At 41.5% G+C, this 21,966-nt stretch overlaps 1 protein-coding gene across 4 annotated transcripts in view; it reads left to right on the top strand.

Annotated features, from left to right (window-relative positions):
* Positions 1-21,966, top strand: part of SCAF8 (SR-related CTD associated factor 8) — a 153,281-nt gene that overhangs the window by 82,461 nt on the left and 48,854 nt on the right. For 2 of the 4 annotated variants that reach the window (XM_058020797.1, XM_058020794.1), the window contains exon 21: positions 4,976-6,139. The exons of the other annotated variants lie outside the window; for them this stretch is intronic. The gene's annotated coding sequence lies outside the window, so the exon portion shown is untranslated. Of the gene's footprint in view, positions 1-4,975; positions 6,140-21,966 lie in introns of those variants that run through there. 4 annotated transcript variants of the gene reach the window in all.

Genomic DNA, 21,966 nt, shown 5'->3' with positions numbered 1-21,966 from the left:
AACCAGAGGCATTCCTGCAGTCAAGCTCAGCTGCGGAGAGATGAAGGCTGTTCTTCATTAACACCTTGAAGTGTTGTTTGCAGTTTCCAGCTCGCACCATCTGCCATTCCATAGCCACACCAGTGAACACTTTGGCTTGAATGTAGATGAAGTGCTCTAGCAAGTGTGTCAAGAGTTGGCTCATGATCAAGTTTCAGTCATGTAAGTGTGTAGGCATACCCCCAAACAAACTTAAATCTTTCTCTCCATCATGGCAAGGGAGAGAAGGATAACTGCGTCAGCCAGCAAAGCTGGAGGACAGTACATTTGGATGTTTCTTGTCATGCAAATGCCAAATATTCAAAAATTGTGCCTTCCAAGGTTATCAGACTGGCTTTAAAATAGTGTAATCTTAAAATAAAGTCTCTAGAAATCCCTTTCATCTGCTTTTCTCAGATTCTTTTGAGCCTATCAGCACCTAAAAATCACATTTTTTCACATTTTCATCTGTGAGCATAGAAAAAAATGAACTAAAAAATGAAAACTATTCATGCAGGAATAACTCTCTTCAGAAGGAGAAGCTTTACAGAAATAACATTGTGGAGCTCACTCTCTGGAGCTGATAACACTGGATTTGACAAAGCCAGGGACTGAATTGCCAAAGTTTGCACAGCTGTAAGAATGATATAGTTCAGATTACAGAATTCTTGCTGACAGAAGATACATATGGAGTGAAAAACACCAGGTATAGATTGCCTGAAAGGAAGGGAGGAAAGTAAAAAGGCCAGAGGGAGCTACAGTTGTCTTGTGCAGTGCAGTACAAGCATCTTCAGTCACACACCAGGGAAACTGCTTCAAGGCTGTGAAATTCTTCCTTCAGCCCAGAACTCACCCACTCCCAAAAAAGAATACTTGATGCCAGCCTGGATTTTGGAGGACTGGCAACTGGATTGTCACTTGGTACCCTAATCAGGTCTTACCTACAGAATGCAATGTGCCACTAGACTGTTCATTTCTAACTGATATCACTTACACCACCATATACAGTGCAGAAAAGCTTTGAAAGTCCTTCAGATTTTTGAATCATGTTAGGTAGGATTTTTTTCCAATGTTTTTACATTGCTTTAAATTACACACTGCTTGTGTTTAAAGTATACACTACTTTTTAAAGCAGATTGATGTGGTTATTAAACTAGCTAATTCTTGTTAATTTAAAAATACACTTCTAAATAAATTCTCTAGAGTTTTAGACACTTTGTTAATCATTGTAATTAAGTATAGTTTAAATTTAGCACATTGTAACTTCACTTTATATCCCCAATGACTTGATGATATCAAGACTCAAAGGTGTATTCTAACACTTAATATTTACCCTTTAATTTGTTTTAAAAATTATTTATAGGAATATTTTTGTATACAGATACAGAAATAACATAGCAATTCAAATATTGAACATTACTGCAATTTCTTCCCCTAATACTCCTTAGGCCGAGTCATAGAAAACACTCTGATAATTTTCAAGTTTCCTCCTGCCTCTTCATAAATGACAGCACAATATATACAAAACATCATATGACGTTCCAAACGTTATTATTATCTTGATAGAGGCTTCTCTAACATCAGGGACAAGGGCTTCATAATTTAATTCAAGTATTGTAATGATCAGTATTCGCATAGTGTAAAGCTTAAGACATCTGACCTCAAGGAACAAACAGATTGAGGTTTGTCATTATCAGTAATCTAGTCTTTAACCACAAACTTTCACTGGAATTTAAAGTCAGTTAAATTATGTAAGTTCTATGCTGCTTGCTAAAATGAGGAAATTTTGCACTTTCTATTAATCTCTATTTGATAACTGCAGTCTTAATTACCCTGAGTGTTACTACTTTTCCCCCTGTCAGCCAACACAGGAACGTTGCACTGTTTAAAAACAAACTCCTGTTTCTCCTTTTGAAAAGAAGGCGTGGGACTCATCTCACTTTACTCTTGCCGTACATCTACACTGCAGAGCTGACTGCTCTGTCTCTGCAGCACAGAGTGAGCGCTCTGCAGTGCGAGTCACACACCCACACACCTCTCATGGCTGCTCCTGCCACCTGTGTTAGGCACTTAGGCAAGCGTGGCACAATTCTCCTGCCGTCACTGACTGGCTCCAGATAGCTCTGGTTGGATACTTAGGCTTGCCATGGATTGCAAAGAGAACAATGATGATCTTTTAAGACAGGAGTCACCGTGACACATCTCTCCATGTAAACAAGCTATTAGCTCTTCTGGCCCTGAGCAAGCTGCTGCCTGGACTTTCAGTAATGCTTCTGACTGAATAGTTTGTCTCTCTTTCCCTGTCACTGTTAGCAAAGTCTTGACTCTCAGAGATCCTAGCAGTTTTGACAAAAAGACAAAAGTAATTCTGGTATCTGTACATCTAAAATTCTTGATAAAAATCCCCTAAATCTCTGTAATTTATAACCCCTAGAGCTGTTCTCAGTAAGGAGCAGACATCTGCTTTGTCTCATTTTCAGGACATCTGACTTCCTGTAAAAAGCAGGTGTTTTTTGTGGGATTTCCTCTCTGTCTTGGCAGTCAGACAGCAGGCTGTACATCATGAGCAGTCAGGTTGGCTCACCTGTCCTTTATCCTCTTTCTTTATTTTCCGTTGGAGAAAACTGGAAGTATTTGTGTGTACTCTTTATGCTGCTGTCTCTCTGTCACCATGTATTTTTCAGAGGAAGTCAGTCTTACTTTTCTTTCACTGGAAATCCAGTGGGATATATCCCTAAACATCAAATCAAATTTTGTGTTAATTGAAGGTGGGCTTTGTGTTGTATTTCAGCTTCTGCTGGCCTCCAGTTCCTCCAGTCGAGAAGGAGCTGAGGACTCTGTTTCCACCTTGGAGAGCAAGTTATTTCACATTTCTGAGTAGCACAGATGGCACAAACAGAATATATCATAGAGTGAAAAGTAGAAGAGGTCTGCTAATAATCCAAATTAGGTTAAGAAGAGTGATCTGTGCCTCCTATATTTGTGGAATTATCTTGTATCTTCATAAAGATTAATATAAATGGTAACCTATTCTTTGCAAAGCTCAATATGACTGGTCCTGTTGGTCTCAGCAGTCTTTTTCAGTATATTTCTGATCAAGATATATTTTGCAGGATAAACAGTAATTTTGTGGTCTAGAGTTTTGTGAAGTTGTGCAACTGATTTGTTTCTAGACTGTAGTGGTATGTGTTTGTTATTTTCTCAGTGGAATGTTTCATTGAACAAAATTCAATTTTAAAAGGCTGTGAAACAATTCCATAAGTCTAAATTGAACAATATTTCAATAAAGCACATACTTCATAAAAGTAGCCATATAGATGTGAAATCAATTGCTAGGAAGACTCTGTTATCACTTGAAATTTTCTTTCTGTAATGGTTCTATTTTTCCATTTTCAAAGTCTATATAATTCTTCTTGAAATATGCTTGCTTGTATTAGCAGCTTTATTTAAACAAGACTGTATGGTAAAATATTTCAGTTGTTACTGTTCTTGTGTGCTAGGGAAACTGGGCTAGAATAAATTATCATGATGTGAGTGCATAAATTATTTGGAAACCATATACAAGGAATAGTTCTCAATGATACTCCATTTAGTAGAATTTTTCAAGTGTTTTTTCCTTGTTCCAGTAATATTCAGTATTCTCACTGATGGTTTGGATGAAAGGTTACAATGTACACTTAATTCATAGAGCAGAACAAGCATTTTGGAAGCAAGGCTGTGGAAAATGACAAAGTAAAGATAAAGTATGCTGATGGTTAAAATTGGTTAGACAAACATCAGCAGGCATTACATTGGTCAGGGGTGAACAAAGAGATCTCTCACATCACCTGCTACCTCAATTCCTTTAGTGATTTCTATGTATGTGATAATTATAAGAATAATTATACATAAAATAAGTATTTTCTGTAGCTCCAGAAAATTGCAGGGTATATGACTAAAAACTTAGCACTGGTTCTAGAATTCATTACATGGCTTTTGTACTTACCTTAGATTGAAGCAATTATACCTCTGCCCATGACAGTACTGATTGAAAATTTCTAGGGTCTGATGGCTTTGTGAATGGTCTTTGTGAAATAAATACGTGAACATAGTCAAATGTCTGTGGTAGGATGTAATGCATTCATATTCATAAGAAATTTTGGCCTTCAGCCTACTCACAGTCCATGGAAAAAATGGACACCTTCTTGAGGTTACCAAGGGAGTGGGATAATCACCTTCCAGAGGTACCTCTGCCTCTCTTACATTTTCTGCAACAAATATATATTGGAGGTGTATTCTTAGTTTTTCCTATCTCAGTCTGTGATACTAAAAGTTTGATTTTCTTGGACTTCACTGAGGACTATCTGAAAAAAATCTAATTGTCAGAAAATCAGAATAGATAATGTAGAGGGCTGTTTTGACCCTTGGTTCTGTGAAGCCAATTCAGTGAGTCATTTATGAAGCTTTTACATGTGTTACTAATACATAATGGACATGACTAATATCTGTTAGAGATAGTTCTACAACAAACTCATGTAAGCCACTTATTAACCTGTTGGATTCTTGCTCATTGTTTGTTAATCCTTTACTCTGTATCTTGTGTACAGTGTGTGAGAGAGACACAGTGTGTAATATAGGACTTTAATCTAGAAAATCTGCTATGCAAAAATAATTTTTACAAGGATAGTATTATACTGACATTTTTAAAGTACTAAGCTACTGGACATTTATTTTTTAGTTAATGGTATGGTTGATCCTGGGTAATGTTTTAGGAACCATACAGAATAAGGCCTTTCTCCCTCATAAGCATTGTGTGGCTAACAGAGAGACTGTAAACTTTATCCCAAATATTTTCTTAGTGAAGCATTTACTATTGCATGGCTGAAAAAACAAAAAGTCTCGTTTATAGGACTTTTTAAAAATTGGAATTAAACTCCAGCAACCAGTGATGACTAGTTATTGTTCCTTTTGTCAACAGGCAAGATGAAGGAAGTTCTGGCAGCTTACCATGTCCCGGGCTCTGCAGAGCTAAGTGAGAAGTGCTCCCAGTTCTAGCACGCATCACATCCCATCGACCTTGGGTCTGGAGTGCCAGAAGGATCCCAGCGCTGCGCTCGGAGACGGCTCTGAGCACCTCAGTACCCCCTTCTTGACAGAACCCAGGGATGGCAATATTACACACCAGTAGTACCTGTCTGGGGCAGGTTTAATTTTATAAATTAAAACAATAAACTCTATGAGTTTCTAGACCATATTTGTGCTGTTGAGGATGATCTGCTCAGATGAACAGTTTTGCATCCATCAAAGAGACAGGTTCTTCTGCTGGACCAGAAGATGACAGTGGACTGTATATTGTAACTAATATCATTTGTAGCATCTCCTAGTGCAAATAATTGAAGAACAGGTGGCAAGAAAATCCTGTGGAGAATAAGACGTGCTCTGTTTTGATCTACAGATTTTATAAAAAGTTTTGTTTTTTTAAAGATAACCACTTTTAGATAACACTATGTGTGCAGTCTATGTGCAGCTCTTCACTGTGGCTATCTGTATTCCAGAGATGATGAATGCCTTGTAAGACACCTCAACTTTTTAAAATTTGTGATTAATCCTTAAATTATGAGATTATAATGGAAAACTAGAAAGAAAAACTTCTAGGGCTTTTATTTGACTGGATGTCTCCAATTACATCCCATTACTTCTCCTAAAAGGAGAAGGAAAAGGCAGGAAGTAGAAATGAAATACAAAACCCCCCACATTGCATTTCTTCTTTTGGCATATGCACGTATCTAAATGTGTGTTTGATCTAATATCCAAGGAGAGGGAAACAGCTAAAAGTTAGCTGAGCCATCACACAAAAGGTCTGTGGTTTTGGACAGTATTTGCTAATTTTGTCTCTTGAATAGCTATAGAAAAGAAGGAATATGTATATGCCCCAACATATGTGAAAAGGACATACTTGCCATTCCTTTATTTATTTTTGCTCTTTCAAAAATTAAAGTGTCAGTTATTTGGAATGCTGTAGTCTGTGGTCTCTTTACATTTGTTTAGTGAGAGCCTTTCAGCAAAATCATTCCCATTACAGTGTAACTGCATGGTGACCACAGCTTTGGGCCTGTATAATAAAGATCTAAATTGAAAATTTTTTTCTCAGCATTTTCTCTATTTTTATGTTGTATCTGCAAGTCCTTAATTGGAGTCCTGCTCATTGCTGTGCCTGGAAGATTTGGCAATATTTTTAGGAAGAAATGTATTTGTGTGGTTGAACCTCCTTCTCCTTTGTATTATTATTTACAAGAGATTAGAGGGCAGATACAAAAAGTTAACAAATCAAAAGAGACACTTAAATTCAATTTGCACATGATCCCCCGGGACAATAAGGAGATCAGGCTCTTTGCATTCTTGATTTAAGGCCATGCTCAAGTATTTGGCATCTGGTCTCTATTAATTGGTAACCCTACAAAGGTATTGGAGGAAAAAGCTGCAGAAAAGTTGATTTTAAGCTGGCTTTGATTTGCTGTGTGTGATATATTGTGCTGAACACACAGCTGTGCTGTACAGCACACCTCAAAAGCCAATCAGATACTTTCTACTCCCTCCTTCTTATTTTCTTCTCCAAAGACAAAATTTTAAATTATAAAAATGTTCTTCATGTAGCAATGAAGTTTGTGTGAGCAAAAACTGCTCATGGCATTTCAAAAATAAATGTGGTCCTGACAAGGCTATCTTAGCCATGCTGCATTTGGTTTGTCAACAAACAAATGTTTGTCCCACTATGGTTAGCTCATAGCAAATATCTGGATTCCTATCAACAGAACACCTCTGACTTTCAAAATCTTTTAGTTGGTCATCACTATTATCCTGTATGTAGCTGCATATGGATGTTGGAGTGCTTACTGCAGTGGCATCCATACCAGTGTGTTTAAACACTGGTTTTATGTGTTTAAAAAAAAAAAAAAAAATAGGGGCAGACAGCAGTGTCTCAGAGCTGCTGATCAATTTCAGCTAATCTAAAGCTGAGCTCCTGCTCACCTTCTGCCCTGCTCACACCTTCCCACGACCTCCCTCAAAGAGCTGCACACCTAAGAGGCTTCCTGGTGTGACTGAAAACATCCTTGTGTAAGAGTTTAGCTCATGTGCCAGCTCTGACTGCAGGGAGAGGGTGGGAAGGAACACCTTTTAATCAGCAGTTTAGTTATAGGTTGGCTTCTGCTGATAGAGCACCCACATCCTCAGATGCCTCTGTGAATTAACTTATTACCTTAAGTTATTAAGGTAATAAGTTAATTAAGTTATTACCTTAACTTTCTGTTTCAGGACATTGCTTGCCTGTGGCTAAAAGGTGTTCCTTGATTCAGTAACACCACAAGGAAAATAAAGTGCTGGAAAATCCTTAGAAAATAATATTAATGGTGTCTTTAAAACTATTTGTGCAGTGGCAGTATTTGTGGTACCAGAAAAATACAATGCCATAAGAGGAATACATTCTTGCCATTCAGATTACTCTGAATATCAAAATGTTTTCAGAAAAACAGAAGTGAAAGCTGTGGGCCATAACAGTAAGAGGGCAGCACAAGCCCACTCTGCTAGCCGACCCTGAGCTATTAATGAGCTTTATGCTCAGTATGTGGACAGCTGGAGCCACCAAAACTGTACATGCTTGAGCTCGACCATGGCACCATTTGAATATGAATTACAAGAATGAATTGCCCAAGAGCAGGGCCTTATTTTGGAGAAATGGCTTTTTGTCTGTATCAGAGGCTGCTGAAGTCTGACCGTCCCGTTGAGTGAACTTTTCTGACTTTTTCTGACGAGATGGGTGACTGTTGTCCATCTGTTGAAGGAGTGATTGAAAAACAAAACACAACAAAACAGGCAAACCTTTTGGCACTCCAGTAAGGGCAAAGGTTGAAGCTTTTTGTTCTTTGGATGAATTCCCCTTTGAGATGCCTCTCCATGCTTTTCCTTGGCATCTGGACAAGCCCTTCTTTGTGAAGGGACATGAATATGCAGAGGCCTGCAGTGCACCCTCTCTTCAGTCTGCTTCAAAGGAAAGTTTCAAAAGTCATTATTTTCTGGCAACTTTAAACATCTGAATGGGGCTGTGCTGTGTAAAGCAGTGCTGGCTTTACAAACAGTATTAGCTGATTGTGATGACTTGGAGCAATTCAGTATTTGCTCAATTAGAACAGATACTAAATGTGGACTGTGTAGCTTAGCAGGCAAGAGTGTTGGTTCTGCTGACTGAATGAAATGTGTGAATATGGACTTCACATTCAAATGAGATGATCTTAAGTAATTTCCTCAGCAGAAAATAGTCCATTCAAAGAATAAGAACATCTGTTCAGAGCTGACCTGAAATAAATTGTAGGTTTAGAGACAGGTCTTTTGTCCTGCATTGTTTGGGCACTAGACATGTAAGAAACAGTTGACTCTCCAGGTCACAGCTGAGGTTTCAATGACATGTCTGCTACAGCTGAGCACACCAAATCTTACCTGTGGCTGCAGTTCTGTTCCTGCTGCCGGTCTGCACTGCTGTGATAGCTCAGGCTTTTACAAACATCAGCTTGCTTTAGATTGCTTACAGTTACATTCCCTTGGGTTTGAACTATGTGTGTGTGTGTATGCTACTGTTGATTCAGCCTGTACATACACAGAAAATCCCACCAGTGTGGAGGGATAGAATGTAAGAAAATAAAAATAGTGCATAGGTAGTCTCACACCTGCAGAGTTGCAGCTGTACTAATCACCAAAGATTAGGAACAGGCCTGTCCTTAATAGGCCACAGCTGTGTCCAATAAGAAGAGTGCTACAAAAGAGTGGGTTAGCTGATGGTGAAGAGAATTGGAGTTTGTTGTTTGTGTTGTGAAGAAGGAGTTAGTGCTGTGAGGAGCTGACCGTGAGAAATCACTGAGAAGGTAAGGAACTTTTGCAGTAAGATAACAACACACCAGTAGTCATCAAATGGTTATATTTGTTAGCTGTTACTCTAAAGAGCCCAAGTTTCTTAGAAACTATGATCCTATTTTGTAAGAAATTATGTACCTTAATTTTTAACTTCTCTGTTGTAACCTTCATCTAGTAATCAAGGTTTAGCTTAGGTATTAGGAAAGAGTTCTTTACTGTGAGGGAGGGGAAGCAGAGGAACAGGTTGCCCAGTGAGGTTGGTGATGTCCCATTCCTGGAAGTCTTCAAGGCCAGGTTGGATGGAGGTCTGAGCAACCTGGTCCAGTGACAATTATCCTTGCCCATTACAGAGGGTTGGAGCTAGATGATTTTTAAGATCCCTTCCAACCCAGGCTGTTCTATGATGCTGTGAAATTTTGTCAAATACTAGCTAAGGGAGTCTCAAAGAAGTTTGCAGGCAGAGTATCATTTATTTTAACTTGTAAGTAGATAAACCAAGTCACCAGAGAGCTAAGTAACTTCATGGATATTTCACAAGGAGTTGCTTCACTGCAATCAACAATAAAAAAATTAATGATCATGTAAGGAATCTTACTTAAGAAGTTATCACATAATTTTTGTCACTCCCTGCTGTGTTTGCCTTCTATGTGAAGAAAGCTCCTCTGTCAGCAGCTTCACTTACCTCAACTGCTCTGAGAGTTCTGCACCCATGCCCTCTACATCTTGCAAGAAACAATTAGGTTCCTTTACTCTGTATGATAACCTGAACTGCCCTCCAGGAATCGCTGTGAAGGGCCAGATCTTATCACTGTTTTCTTTATGACAGAGCTGAAGTTCCACTTTTCACCAAGGCTCCCTGTTGCCAGCACAAAACTTTAAAATATTTTCTACCTTTGTGTTACTACCACCAGAAATAAACAGAAAAGTGTTTGATCAACTTCAAAAGAAAAACCAGTCTGAAAAAAGCTGCCACCTTCCAACTCAGAGGGAAACAGGTCAAACTGTTCAGTGAAATGTTCCCGAATGTAGAAGCAGGAGACAGTGGTTGCAGAGGGCTGTGGGATGTGTGCCCTGCTGCCAGGGTTGCTGTGAGGAGAAGGCACTGTCCTCTCGTGGCCCCACGAGGTGCATTTCATGGCAGATGAACTTTGGCAGGAGAGGGGAAGTTTTCCCAGCTCATTGTTACTGCTGGGGACAGCAGAGCCATCACAGGGATAGCAGGCACTGAATGGGAGCTGGGCTGAAGTTGTCTGCGTTGGCGATATGCTGCATTTTCAAAGCAGTAGTTAATTATTGCACTGAGTTCCCAAGGCATGTGGTGAGTTCACTGTCTGTGGGAATACTTAAGTCAAACCTCTTGACCATTCAAAGGGTGGTGATGTCCTGGTGCAGGCAGCAGGGAGGTGCTTGATGTGGAGCACTTGACCTGGAGCTCTCTGTTACCTAATCCCAGACTTCTTTCATAGCCACCACTCTTTTTTTGACACCAATATTCACTTTGCCTTCAAGCAAGAGACTTTGTGCTCTGTCTCCATGGGGATCTGGCAGTGCAGGTCTCTAACCATCAGTGGGTGTCAGAAAAATAGCAATTTCAGTTGTATCTTGTAAAAGTCAGCCAAATAATGACGTTTTCTTTAAAATCTCAACTGTGTAAATTCAGACTGAACAACAACTACTCTTTCTTAGGCACAAAGCTTCCTATTAAATCCATTTTTTTTGAAAATTAGTAACTATATATTCAAAATTGCTGAAACTTACTGCCCTCAGTAAAATTTTGGAAACTAGCCAAAGCCAGGGGAGTGTTTGCTTGTTTATTCACAAGAAGTTCTGTTTTGAAAAATGGCCCAAATTACATGTGATATCCAGATCAGATTCTTACCCCAGAAATCTTGCTTTTGCTGCAACACTGGAGTGTCATGTACAATACAGATTTGGACATGGACAGGTTCAGGAATTCTTTCCCCAGAGTGTTATGTATAGCAGATTTTGTCAGCTGAATTTCTTATCAAAAGCCTTCACGAGACCCAGGTTCTGCTGCTTGGTTTATTTTGGTTTTGCTTTCATTGCTTGTCAACCAAAGAGCTGCAAAATAAACATCAGAATGTAAAAGTGAGTCCAGGTAAGCTAAGGCAGAGAGCTGCTTGCTTTCCAGCTGGGAGACACTGTCTGATGTCACAGAGCCCCTCCAACTCCCCAGCACATATTGTGTACATTAAGCAATCATAAGTGCTGTTCTGAAGTTTGTCTGTCAAAAGCCCTGCTCAAAATTGTGCTTGGCTCTCCAATGGCTGAGGTGAGGGGCAAATAGCTTGGCTTTCTGTAGCTTGGGTAAGAACTGAAGCACTAGCAGACCTGGAGAATAGGCTTTGTGAAGAAGTCAAGCCGCAAGTTGGCAGAGATGGAACCAATCATGTTTGTTTCCTGAAATCACTTCTTTCCACAGCAGGGGAAGCAGGAATGGCCTCTAGTACAAGTAAAACCACCCCTGCAGAGTCTGAACAATAATTGTCATCTCTATCTGGAAGACACTCAAAGGAATCTTTTTTGTTGTTTTTAGGGGGGGTTTACTCTTTTCTGGAGTGCATATTGTGTACATCAGCCAATTCTTTTTCCATGGGCCTTCTCACAGTGGCGCAGTAAAAGAAAGGCTTGTTAGCATAGCTTTGAAATTGTCATCTCTTCACTCACTAATGCAACTTAACTTCACATAGCTGATTTCAAGTGCTGTTACAGTAAGAAAAGCATGGCATTTACTTAGCTGTTAATGTAAGGTCCAAAGAGAAGGGTATGCATTCCTATTCCAGCTCCACTTCTCAGGCAGTTTTACAGTCAACTTCTGCGGGGAATACCAGAGCAGTGATTCATCACTAAGGACAGTCCATCCCATCTCCAGGCCAGAACACTGGATTTCCCAAATGTCACAGTTTATAAAATACTGTCAGTGATGGGTCTCTATTTTCTGTGCTGTCAGTGTTCTGTGTTTGTTTTTAAGGATTTCCAACCCCGAGATGGTGATTATTTTTTTCTCTTTATCCATCGGCATAAATTCAGGAGCTCCAGAAGCACTAAACTAATATATTAGGTGATAAATCAAAGCAATCTTGGAAAGCATTGTGTACTGTGGCAGAGACAATCAATAGGAGAATCTGTACATAGCAGATTAGTTCTGTAATGAATTACATTCCAGGCCCTGGGCCCTTCTTGTGTGCAATCACTGCATTATCTCTTCCTGTAATAGCACAGAGTATGTGCCTGCACTGATTTGTGGGATACACTTGTGCTAAGAATTACACACTGAATTCCTGTAGTTGAATTTCCTCTTGAAGTTCATGGCAAAGCTTGCACAAACCGCAGTGGGACAATGATTCAGGATGATAAATATCTCTCAGTGCCCAGCAGAGACACAAACTGCTATCCAGAAAATCATGGATATTTGCTACACAAGGAAACTCTCATCTCATCGCGATGGCATCCTTATGTAACTGAACTTGCTGGGAGCCAGTGTAAACATGGAAATTCAAGGGACAAAATAGTGTCCTGGGTGGTGAAGATATCCACCTCCTGTGAGTGTGTACAGTTACATAGCAGGTTCTTTCCCTAGTTAAGTCAATGGGAATCAATTAGTCCTAAATATGCAAGGCTATCAACAACTGAACCCAAAAGACACGAGAAGCAAACATAGAGATACAGAATGTCACTATTCATTTTTTCTGCAATAATTGTATTCCTAATCTTTCCCAAAAGGAAAATTTAGTTGTTACCTTAAATAAGTTTCCAGCAGCTCCTGAGACATATCAGGTTTAGAGACCAAACAAAAGCTCTCCTGCCCCTAAGATTCCTGGTCTTTACTCAAGAACAATGAAAAATAGAAACACATGGAGGCTGTTTGAAAGATGAAGCCTCTTCAGCAGCGGTAGCACTTCAGATGATGAATGCTGCCATTCCAGTTTGGAAAGGCAACTTCAAAGTCAGCGACATGTTTACCTGGCTTGGTGCCCTGTGGGTCTTTCCTCCCATCCCTGCTGTGTTTCTGTGCACAGGAAAGGTAAAACCATGCTCTGAGTCACGGCAATGCTATGAAGTTGAAGTCATTGACCAGTTCTGCTTCATTAGAACTGTAATGAGTGGTGCTGGCCCTGGAAGTGTTGGTCAGTGCTTTGTGGAAAAGCTGTGTAGGTTCTTTTGGGGCAATTGGCCACAGCAGGGCCAGTGAGAGTACGTGGCCATCTCTGGTCTTTTGACACCCGCTCCAGCAAAGCAGCGGCCATGTTCCACGGTAAATCAAAGAGCAACCTCTGAGGTCAGAGCTCCAGCAGCACAGAAAAGCATTCTGATGTAGACAGCTGCTGACCTGCTGCAGTGGGGAAGTGTGTGTTATATAACTTCCAAATGCAAATGAGAAGGGTCTTGTAATAAAGTTTAACTTTTGTCTTAGGCTATTCATATTATTGTGCCATATAAAAAATACCAATTCTTTGCTGTTCCCTTTACTTCCACATATTCCATTGAGCCTAACTCTTCATTCTTGTTCTTAAAATGTCCAGGTTCTTAGGAATAATTTCATATTTATTTCAGAACATCTTTGTAAGTTCTGCACATGCTTTTAGAGTGTGCTTTTCAATGGCAACTCTATGTTCTTATGGATGAAGACTGGCGCTTAGGTGAGTTTAAAAGCAGTTCTCTGCCACGTTTGGCACTTTGCACCTACGAGGTCTTTCTAGGGCACTTCATGCCCACCCCAGTCAGGGGCCGGATGGTGGAGCTTCCCTTCCTTTCTGACCTCCAGCAGGAATATGTGTGTATCCAGAAGGATAGCTCTTGCTATATTTCCTGCTGAGACCCATGGGCTGTGGTGGCAGGCACCCTGTGGGACTGGGAGCAGACGGTGTGTCCCGATGGATTTGCCAAAAGTTAAGCGGCTGAAGCAGAGCCTGGGAGCTGGCTTGTTGCCACTGTGGACTCCAGATGGGAGGGATCTTTGGCAGCATTCCCCGGGTCTCTGAATAGAAGTAAAGGGAGCCAATTAGTAGCTAAATGAAATTATGTATTCAGTCAAAGTTTAGACAAGAAAAAGTAACTGATTACATTCATTGCGAGAGTTGAATAAAAACACCCCTCAAAAGAGCGCTTGCTCCAAAGCAAGGGCTGTTTGCCCAAGTATATTTTCCTTCTAGCTGATGTAAATCTACCGCTTTTTTTCCTCCTTTTTTTCCCTTTTTATTTTTTAATTTTATTTTTTTTCCAGTCAACTGGCACTGTTAAATCTTTTCATGCTTTGGGAATCAAAGTGACTTTAGATTTCTTTGCTTTCCCTTTACTTTTTCCTTTTCCTGGATCACTTTTTTGGGGTCTGGTTTCAAGTTTTTTGGGTTTTTTTTGTTTTTGTTTTTTTTTTTTTTTTTTTTGGGGTTTCTTTTGTTGTTTTGTTGTGAGGGGTTTGTTCTGTTTTGGGTTATTTTGGGTTTTTTGTTTGTTTCTTTTGTGGGTTTTTTGTTTGGTTTTTTGTTTGTTTGTTTTTGTTGTTGTTGTTGTTGGGGTTTTTTGTCAGGGTGTCCGCTGCTGCCGCGGGTCGCTGTCCCGGGTGCCGGGGTGTCCCGGCTCCTGCGGGAGCGCTCCCGGCGGCGGCGGCGCCTGTTGTTCCCCGCGTTTGCCACGGGAGGGCGCCCCTGGCCAGCCGCGGGCCCTGGTTCCCGCCCGCCCTCACGGACCGGCGCTGTCCCACTCCGAACTATGCCAAATAATTCAAAGAAAAGGGAAAAATGCAATCTGGGGAGGCGAGGGCTGAGGGAGAACAGAGGGGTTTTGAACAGGTTTTGTGCTTCTGAGGCGGTCTGAAGGCTTTCATGCTCTAGTCACATCATACCTTCCCCCTGCTACTTGAGGAAGCCAGTCACACAGCCACATGGAGGGGGAAAAATTGAAGAAATAAAAAGAAAAACGCCATTTTAAATCTGTGTTTTACAGCCCATTCTGTCTTTACTTCCATGGGAAGTGACATATTTTCCTGCAATTGCCATTAGCGGTTTTATTGCAGAAATGTTCTCCATTCCTCAGGATTCCTCTGCAGCCGAGCCCATCCAGGCCGCCCAGCGGAGAGCGAGCACCCGCCCGTGTCCCTGCTCCGCAGCTGGGCCGGGGATTAGCAGCCAGCCGAGAGATCGGCTTGTAGACCTGGGCACCGCGGCCTTCGGAGCCCTGGCTGCTGGAGCCAGCCCGTGTGGCTGGCATTGGAGAGGTGGCTTAATGCCGAGGCCAAGACAAAAAGCAGGTAAAGGAGCCCCCGGCTCTGCCCAGAAATACCTGGGAGCCCTGACCAGGCTGGCTTCAGGCTCTGTCTCTGCCTGCTCACACAAACCCCACACGGAGCTTGCCGTGTGAGCAGAGTGCCAAAGGGCCTTCCTGCAGGATGGCTGAGCCCAAGCCGGGCTGTGCATTGAACTCCCTGCTGCTGTTCCTGCTCTCTTTGAGCTGCGTGGTCAGAACTGACTTAGCCCCATGCCGTGTGCATGTAATTTGACAGAAGAGCCTATTTTGACCAGTTCTTCATACATCAAGAAACTGAAATGTGTAACCGCAATAAAGAGTTGAGGTTACCTTTGAAGCATCTGGTAAAGGAAGACTGAGAGGGAATGAGAAGCCAAATCTTTCACCCATCATCAGCTCTCTGAGGTGTCACAATATTTAACAGTTGCAGAGCACACAAACATTTATGGGGCATTTGAGAATGAGCAAAGATGTTTCATGAAGCAGAGGCTATGGATCTGTATAGAGAACTTTTATTGTCCCCTTGCTGTCCGTGTGAAAAGTGGGAGGTGAAGAACTGAGAGGGGAGTAACTCAACTGTTCCCAATGGAAAAGATACAAGAAACTCTTTTCCATTGAGAACACCTTGGCTGTTCTCAATGGAAAAGATACAAATTTCTTGTATCTTTTCTCAAACACAAAGAGAAAATTCCTTTTATCTTCACACAGCCTGGAGACCTTCACACTTGGGGAAGTAGAAGTCAGTGTGAATATTCAAACTGGACAAGCTGTAATGTGAGCAGTGAAACAAAGTGCTGCAGTCAGGCAGAGACTGAGGAATGTAGGTCCCTGGCACACTGGTTAGAAACTGCTTTCAGGCAAGGTTCAATCCAAAAATGGATTGAAATAGCAGACCATCCAATTTGACTGTAGCAGGACTCAGAAGAGCAGATGAGATCTATTATAATTCAGCCAGAACAGAAGGAGATACTGAGACCTCTGTCAGGTGGGATGTTTCAGATAGAAAACCTCTACCTTTGGCATTAAAATTGAAACACAGAAACATTTAGCTGCTGAAGCCAAAGCAGCTAAGCCTAGGTTAAACAGCTATTAGAAATGCCTAGTTGGAGCAGAGGTGGCAGCCTGGGTAGTAATACTCATTTTCTTGGAAAAATTTGTATTTTCTTCCATTTAATCAGTGCTCCTGTCTGCTTCCTTGTATGTTCCTCAGCTGCTGTATCTCTCACTTTCCACACTGGGAAGCCAGGGACAGGCCCAGTAGTGAGAAAAGCAGTAGTCTCCTTCATGCCTTAGCAAAACCAAGACCTTTCCCCTTCTTGTGTTTCTTCCTCTCTGTCTTCTTCAACACACTTCTCCTTCTCTTTCCAGCCTTTTGTACCATCTTCTGATGTGCTCCTGTGCCTCCACCTTTTTACCAAATCGCCACATTTAAAGCATTTGGAATTTTAGTTGGCTTTCCTCTCTCTTCAGAAACAACTTTTCTCTGTGCCTTCTTTTGTGGGTCTGTGGGTCAGCTCCAAGGAGAGCTCACGAGTATGAGCCCTTTGGTTTTTCTTCGTGTGGCTCTTGTACAAGCAGATAGGTTTCAGGAACACGGTTTGTGTTGTGCTTAGTGCAGAGAACCATCTCTTTCATCAGTGAAAACACAGCCCCTGTGCCTGACAGGCTGGCTCTGTGGCTTTTATTGCATGTCATAGGAGAGGGATGGCTGCGAGCACACAGGCATGAAGGCAGGTTCAATGGGTTTTCAGCTGTGAAAATACATCTGCTGTCTCCCCCAGACACAGAAAGACTGAGTGCAGCCACAGAGCAAGTTCTCTTCATGTAGGTAAAACCCCCAGAGTTCCCCAGAGCTCAGTTTTCCAATGCAGAGCACTGCAGGGATCTCCTTTACCCAGCTCATAACTATTTTTGCAGTCCCACTGCTGCTCTGCCTCCAGTGGCCCCAGCACAGCTGTGCTTTACCATGCCCCACATGAACCTTCTCTAAGTGTTGCCAGAAGGTGCCTGCAGCCACCTTTCCAGCAGAAGGAAGGGGTTCCATGCGTCATTAGCAGGCCATGTTTACCCAGGAAAGCCAAAACCCCTCACAGAATGTGACGTATGCACACAGGGAGGCCAGCTGCCTTTTTTGAAAACACAGTGACACACTTGAAGGCTGCCAGATTCTGCAGCTCTTTCATGGTGTGCAGATGGTGAAGCTTTTCAACAGATTGAGAAACTTGGGGGAAAAAGAAAAAAGAAACAAGAATTAGGAATTACAAAAGCCAAACACAAATCCTCTGACAATTGTCGCTGCTTGGAGTTACAACACATGCAGAGGATGGCAAAACCACTGTCAGTGAATCACCATAGAATGTGTCGATTTGCTTAATTCCTCGGGAGTCATGACACGACTCATTCCCAACCTGAAGACCAAAAGAAGGTTTTAAAGGAAAAATACTGAATAAAACAGACTCTTTGCAAAAGAACAAAAGAATGAGGGCAGTTTGAATTCCAGCCTTTGATATAATTTCTTTAATGCTTCGTGATCTGATTGCAAAACAAGGCCATCCCCGTTTGGTAACATCAGGCACTCATCTTTAGTGGAGCAAATGGGCTATATGTGGGACGGACAATGCTGAGCAAGACTTCACTTCTTTCACTGACAATGTTGTCTAACGTTCTGACGTGTTCTTTAATGCAGTTTTGTAAGTGGTGTCCCTGCTCTGCAGGCAGGGTCCTAAAGAAGCGAGGTGCTGTAAAAATACTCCTCAAAAGACAACATCCTTCTTTTTCAGTGGGGATATGTCAAGCCTGGCATCTGATTCACATGGGAAAAGAAATTTTGATTGTATGAGTCATTTCAGCCTTTGGATGCTTAACAAAATGTACAGTGTGATCTGATGCATGACTAATGTGTTTGTGTATTTAAGAGTCTGTGGGTGCTAATGGAAGTTACAGAGGCATATCTAGAAAAGAAGACACTTCAGAGCATATTGGTTCATTACTTTTCATCTATACATAATCAGCTGCTGTTTTATAGATCTAAAAAAATTCCTCAGTGTTTTGTGTGTTTTAGGACTGCACTTCAAAAGTCCCCTACATCAAGTCTTTGTTTAAACATCCCACTCATCTACCATTAACCATCTCATTGTGTTTCATTTCAGTTCATTTGCAAAGCCTGTGCACTATCTAATTAACACAAATTTTGTTGCTTGCTGCAAGCTTCCCTTCTCCAAGCTGTCACTCCCAAATATGTTCATGAGAGATTTCAGCCTTTGTTAATTGCATTTGCAAAGTGACCTTTATTCTCTCATTATTCACAGGTAGTTACTAAGTAACCTGTAGGAATGCTGCAGGCGTGCCATCTCTTATTGAGTTGTGCTCCCTGGCGATTCTGGGTTGGTGTTGAGGGACTGATGGTGCAAACCCTCTGGTATTGGCTCTACCCTCCATTTGGGAATGACGTTCATGAACCAAACTTCTTGAAATTTCTTAATTATCAGGAATTTTCTCATGACAAATTGAGCCTGAAATAGCAAGAAAAGAATGTGGAGAAAAGTCCTGATATTTGTCATTCCCTTTCACCAACAATTTACACATAATAATTCAAACAAAATAATTAGTTACTTTTTTAATTAATACAACCATGAAAATGAATATTAAATAATTTCTATTCACCCTAGTTGTGGATTTCTGTGGTGAGGATTCATTCTAAGGACTGCTCAAGTTGAACTTAGTGAAACTTTGTGAATAGTTTCATTTATAACTTGCAGCACTCTGAAACAACTTGCCATTGGATCTTCACATTCTTTGAATCAGTATTTATAATGGAATCATAGAATGATCTGGGTTAGGAGTACCTTAAAGATCATTTACTTCCAAACCCTCTGCCATGAGCAGGGACAGCTTTCATTAGACTAGGTTGCTCAGAGCCCCATCCAATCTGGTCTGAAGCACTTCCAGGGATGGGACATTCACAGCTTCTCTGGGCAACCTGTTCCAGTGCCTCACCATTCTCACAGAGAAGAATTTCTTTCTAAAATCTGATCTAAAGTTATTCTTTTCCAGTTTGAAGCCATTCCCCCTTGTCCTATCACTGCATGCCTTTGTAAAAAGTCTCTCTCCACCTTTCTTATAGACTCCCTTCAGGTACTGGAATGTCACAATTAGGTAATTCCAAAGCCTTCTCTTCTCCATGGCCAGTTAAGATTTACTTTACACACATATATTTGTCAGCTCTCATGAGTATCCTGTTGACCCATCTCCTTTCCTTTCCTGTTTTTAGCTGTATTTTGCACAGGCACTACCATGGTATTTGAACACCCATCACATTGCTCTGGCATCACACTGTAATGAGGTATGTAGGCAGAATGGACCAAAACTTAATTTTAAGCTTAGGATGAAAGCCCATCTCAGTTGAAACAGGTAACATTATCTCTGTGTCATCCTTTTGCTGTTAGTACTGAGCAGAATTGTCACAGCATGAAGGAGACAGGACAATCAAAAATACCTTCTGAGTCTCTCTCAAGTCGAATACATTGTCACCCCAGTCCTGTGCTGAATTTAAAGCAGTTCCAGTAGTGATGCCAGACAGTGACTCCAGTACCTAATTCTGCACCTAACAGAAAAATGACATAACACAAGAAGAAAATAAAAAACTTTGAACCTGTCTGCTCCAGGACAGTAGGACCAGAAAGCATTTTCAATGATCCCACCACTGGCTTCAGATACAAAAGAATGGAAGGAGGCCTCTCTGTCAAATTTCCAGTACTATGTCCAAGTGTTCTCAACCAGTGACAACTCCTTTAGGTGTTCAGTATTAACCCATTAGCAGGGGGATTTGATAGCCACTATCACCTGAGGCAGTTGAAAACTATTGCTTCCCTCCCTGCATGTGTTTCAGGCCAGTTTCGGTGAGGCTTTGAGCAATCAGGTCTAGTGAAAAGTGTTCCTGCCCATGGCTGGGGGAATGGAACTAAATGAAAGGTTTCTTCCAACTGTGATTCTGTGATCTGTCTGATTTTGAACAGGAGCAAAGGCCAAATGCATGTAGCAAAGGAAACACAGAGCTCATCCTCTTCTGAAATGCACATGCTATGAACAATGACCTCTGTGTCAGCCCACAGCGCTGTCTTAGCACTACACTGTCCTTGGTAACATTACAAAACACCTTTTCCTTTCTTACTTTATTTGTCATGCTATTATAATCATTACTCCATAGAACAGCACTGCCCTTCCTTTCCCAGAAGCTGTACAGATCTGTACACTCATGTTGCAACTGTGCCACTCATAAGCTGGCTGCTCAGCAGTGTTACAAATGCCAGGTGTATTGCAGTATTTTTCACTTTCAAGGCAGTGCATTTATCAAACACTGTTTTGGGATTACTCTTTTTCCCCATAATAGGTGACATTTATGTGGCTTGTAGAGTTGTGACATTACCTTGGGTTTTGCCAGCAGCTGCCTCATGTCATCCCTTGCAATGCCACCAATTCCTGCAGCAGGCATGGGAGGATTGCCAATCCCACAGACTTTTCAGGGGTCAGGCTTTACTTTTCAGGAGGATTGCCAATCCCACAGACTTTTCAGGGGTCAGTGATGTCCAGCTGCTGAACCTAAGTGAAGGGGAAGAGGTGCTGATATAGAAACAGGGCAGGCAGTGTTGCAAGACCTGCCAAGCGCACACTCCTTTGGGAGCCAGCTGTGGTCTGGATGCAGGCCCTGGCACACAACAGACATTGAATAGGGATAGGTTTACTCCATACTTATATCTGTTTACCCCTGGTAAAAAGTTCCAGCAGATTTTTATTTCCTTTTTATTTTGTTGCAAATGTATTTTGGGAAAGCAAATTTATTTATGTGTCCATTCTGTGGCTTTATTTAGCAACTTGAGCGTCGTTTTTCATTTTGCTTAAGCTGCCCCCACCTGCTGCACTCTTTGAATTAAATAGACAAAGAAAAGGGAGATGTGTATGTTGGGAAAAGAGCAGAGAAACTGTGTCTGGTTTGATGAGGTGATTCCCTGTCTGAGACTAAGGGAATCTCTTACTATTGTGCCAGTGCTACTGGAAACTCGCAATGGCATTTGATATTGAGAAGCCTTGTGTGCAACTTGGACTCACTGGCAGCCTACAGACTCACTGGCAACAGGGGTTTCCTTTTTTTTTCTGAGAGCAGTCTGGTGTCTGACATCTGCAACCAGATGCTGTGACAGTACTCTGTCCTGCCCACAGCCCGTGCTGCTATTGGATTGGACAGTCACCCCCAGTGCTCAGAGGAGACTGCTGTCTCCATGAACATTAATTTCTTTGCAAGTGCCCCAGCCTGCCAGGTCACAAGGAGTGTCACCGCAATAGTGCAATTTCAGGAGGGATTTCTCCAGGCTGTGCTTCACCTTGGTTAAAAAGAAGGCCAGCTTTCTGCCAAAGGATACAACTGCAGCTCACACCAGGTGTCAGAGTAACCATAGCATGTGGTGACCAGAGTTAAAGTCCAGATCATATTGGTGATCTTTCCATCTTGCAGACTAAACCTTGCTGGTCTTCCCTTTCACCATAGGCTGACCACTTGTCACAACAGCTTTCTCTTTCTAGGACAAAAGTATTAAAGAAAATTTGATGTCCTTACTGTGGAGTGATATAGAAGCAGGAGTCCTCCCCTTGCATGTAATCATAAAGTGTGACACTTTGTGATACAGTGTCTCCCCATTATTCATTTTGTGAGCTTTGCAAAACTTTGGACTTTTGGTGTATGACTCATACCACTAACTCTGTTCTACCACAGACAGAAGCTATGTGAAAGACTAATGGAAAATCAGA

The sequence above is a fragment of the Melospiza georgiana genome, chromosome 3, assembly GCF_028018845.1.
Source record: "Melospiza georgiana isolate bMelGeo1 chromosome 3, bMelGeo1.pri, whole genome shotgun sequence".
Classification (NCBI taxonomy): Eukaryota; Metazoa; Chordata; class Aves; order Passeriformes; family Passerellidae; genus Melospiza; species Melospiza georgiana.
The sequence above is the reverse complement of the archived record's forward strand: the minus strand, read 5'-3'. Positions and strand labels throughout refer to the sequence as shown.